This window comes from Cariama cristata, unplaced genomic scaffold, assembly GCF_000690535.1.
Source record: "Cariama cristata isolate BGI_N322 unplaced genomic scaffold, ASM69053v1 scaffold19321, whole genome shotgun sequence".
NCBI classification, from domain to species: domain Eukaryota; kingdom Metazoa; phylum Chordata; class Aves; order Cariamiformes; family Cariamidae; genus Cariama; species Cariama cristata.
The window spans coordinates 16665-20004 of NW_009601206.1; the positions used below are offsets into that span (position 1 = coordinate 16665).

Consider the following 3340-nt stretch of genomic DNA (forward strand, 5'->3'; position numbering starts at 1 on the left):
CACTCCACACAGGCTCAGGCCAACCACCACGTTCACTGGTGGCCTTTGAGACACATGTGGAAAGAGTCAGAAGGAAAAGGGTCAAAAATCTGGCAGGCAAACTGTGTCAGGGAAGGCTGAAGAACTGAATGGTTTACCCCCAAAATCAGAAGGTCAGGAAGAGGGAAGTGATAGCAGTATTGCAGTCTGTTTGGAGGAAAAAGCATACTCTGGGTGTAGTAAAAGAAGGAACAGGCTTATACACGGTGCAAGAGGCTTAAGTTAAACACTTCATAAGGGAGAGGATAGGAAAGCACCAGCTGAGAGTGAAAGCAGGGAGCAGATTTTTGAGGAGATATTGAGCAGATACTCAGAGAGCAGCGGCTGCAGGGTTAGGCATCTGTTTCACACAGGGGACAGGAATGGCTTGAGTGATTCCATAAGCCTCTGTTTTATAGCCATCAGGATACACATAAAAGATGTCCTTGCAAAAGAATTGCATTAATTCACTCTAAACCATCCTCTTTTCCATCAACACCCTTCAAATTCCCTTCTGATCCAGCGGAGCAGAGCCCCTCTCCCAACTCCTGATACCTGCACTAGTTTTCCTGTGTCTGCTCTCATGTTTCTTCCCCTTCTAATCCCTCTTCTTCCCGAGTCCCTTCCTAACTGCTTCTACTGCACCTTAACACCATCCTGCCTGTGTGTCCACCACCATTTGGGGTCCCTTCCCCACACAGTGTGCCCAAATCCTTCTCACCAAGGAAGCATCTCCCCATTCAAACACCACATAAATTCCCTCAAACTACCAACTGGGTGATATCTGAAATGGTGAAGTCCCTCTGCAATTAGGAGCAACAACAGAAAAACAGGAATGTCATCTGGAGAAGATCATGCTCTCCCAGCAGGCACCTGACGTGTCTACTCTCAACACTCACTCTTGTTTCCTCTGTTCTTGTTAATTCAGATAATGGTGGCAAACGTGTTCGAGAGGTCAGAGACGTTGCCCCCCACCCACCGGCAGGCCGTGGTAAGTCTCTTCTCAAGGAGTACATCTGCTCATAAAGGTTTCACCATTGCTGGGCTCATGAAGAGCTCTCAGACACCTTAGCCCATGTCCTGTATGTGCACTGGCTCCTCCCAGGAAAAATAGAGATTTTCTGATAGGCTGCAGAGGTGCGACAGCTCATAACCTCAGCAGGACTCTATTACCAGCCATGTCCTGGACTCAGTAGTTGATGAGGATCTTTAGCGTGGGGAATTTCACACCTAAAGGTTCAAACTGGAAAGTGACAATGCATTATTGGCCTTTGGGAAGTGGTGATTGGTTATTTTCCTGTTTTCACTATATAGGCGATGAGAAGACAGGGTAAGACAGGGACTGACTGCGTTATTGAACTAACTGAGTCAACATTAGTCCATAGGACCACAAGATAGGTCCTATCTGGGTAGGAATAACCAGTAGCAGAGACACTGGGAGCGGACCAAGTCCCTCCCCAGAAGTGTGTAGGTGCATTCAGCTGTTTGTTGTATAAGGTGCTGACACTCTGGAGCGTGGAAAGGCCATAATCAAGTCAAACAAGTCAGGAAGTCTCTAAAGAGCTACTCTGGTAAGCCCAGAGAAAACCAATGGAGTTGCCCTATTGAGATGACAAGGGCTGATTTAATTATTAGCAATATGGATGTCTTGATCGCACTCTCTCCAGGGTTTCTGAGATTACTACAAAGCTCTAAAGCCTCCATGGTGTAACAGCAAATGCCTTTATAATCCAGATTTGCATTTGTCTGTGTGGTCATACATCACCTGCATGCTACAGGCAAATCACCACAGCACTGAAAGACACATTTTGGCAGTGTGTCCCCATCAGTGTGAACCCTGTCTTGGGAAGATATGAAGCCCAACTCTTACATTGATAATTTCAAGATTTTGATTTACTCTTGTGAGCGTGTGGCAGGAGTACAGCCCAAGAATGTGTGTGCAAAAGGATATGTGCAGAAAAGAAATACCGAGTGCTTTCAGTGTCTCATTGTGTGGGGTTTAATAACCATCTCTGTTTCCTGCCCCAGGTTGGCCCAAGGACTGCAGTGAGATCCCAGCTGGCAGCCGCAGCGGAGTCTACATCATCCAGCCGAAAGGGCTCCACCACCTTGTGGTGTACTGCGAAATGAATGTGACAAACGGAGGCTGGACGGTCATCCAGAGGAACCAGAAAGACACACCGGTCACCTGGGCCGAGGCCTGGAGCACCTACAAGTACGGCTTTGGGAACGTGCGCAACGAGTACTGGCTGGGTACCGAGTACATCCATCAGATTGCCAAGCAGAAGGTCTACCAGGTCAGGTTTATCATCCAGGACTCCACAGACAACATCAATTTTGCAGACTACAACCTCTTCAGTGTGGAAGATGAGTCCCATGGCTACCGGCTGAGGTTGGGCTCCTACACAGGGACGGCGGGGGATGCCATGACCTCAGACAATCCCAACACTATGCATGACAACATGAAGTTCTCCACAAAAGATCGGGATCAGGACACTTACAGTAAGAACTGTGCCTACAGCTATGAGGGCGGGTGGTGGTACTCGGCTTGTTATTCTGTACGGCTGAATTTCAAGGGCGGCATGACATGGGGCAGCCTGTGCAAAGGGAACTGTAAATCCTCCCTTATCCTCATCAAACCAGCTCCGTATTGTTAGTGCTTCTTTGCCCACCTGTTCACACTGGACGCTCTGTGAAGGCTCTGCATGGCCAAAGAGCTTGAGCCTTTCTGGAGTAGAGAGAGGAGCCCAAGGGTAGTAGGGTTTTAATGAAATGCCACTTTCCAATTCCCCTTTCTGAGTGCAGGCTCCCCCTCCGCTCAGCTCTTTTCCTCTGTGCTCGCCAATGATTCCTTGTTATTATGTTCATAATCAAGAATAAAAAAAAATCACTTGGGAAATTTGTGGATTCCACATGTACCTTCCCTGCGGGAGGAAGACGCTCAGCCCTGGAGTGACTTTTCATTAGGGTTTCTTAGCTGCCTCCAGAACTCACAGCAAGCAGAAAAGCTACATGCCACGAATTTCCATATACTCTGTGCCTCTCTGCAATGTCTGGTAAAGCATCCCAATAAATTTGCTTCCTTCAGCTCATTCTCCATTAATGAACGTCTGTTCTGTATCTCTGATGTGCTCCCACTGAGACCCAGGAAATCTCATGTCAGGTGCTAGGACCAGGGTCTTGGGGCTTATGGAGGGAGAAAGCTTTGAGTGGTTCTCACAGGAATGAATGTTAAGAAAATTAAATCTAGTTCCACTAGATAAAGGACCTGTGATCTGCATAGGAGGGGTCAGAAGGGACCTGTCCTGTAGGAGGGCTCTTC

General features: G+C 47.9%; 1 pseudogene; it reads left to right on the forward strand.

Moving 5' to 3' along the window:
- Positions 1 to 2045: 2045 nt before the first annotated feature.
- On the forward strand, positions 2046 to 2675 carry LOC104169461 (annotated as a pseudogene).
- The last annotated feature ends 665 nt before the right edge of the window (positions 2676 to 3340 follow it).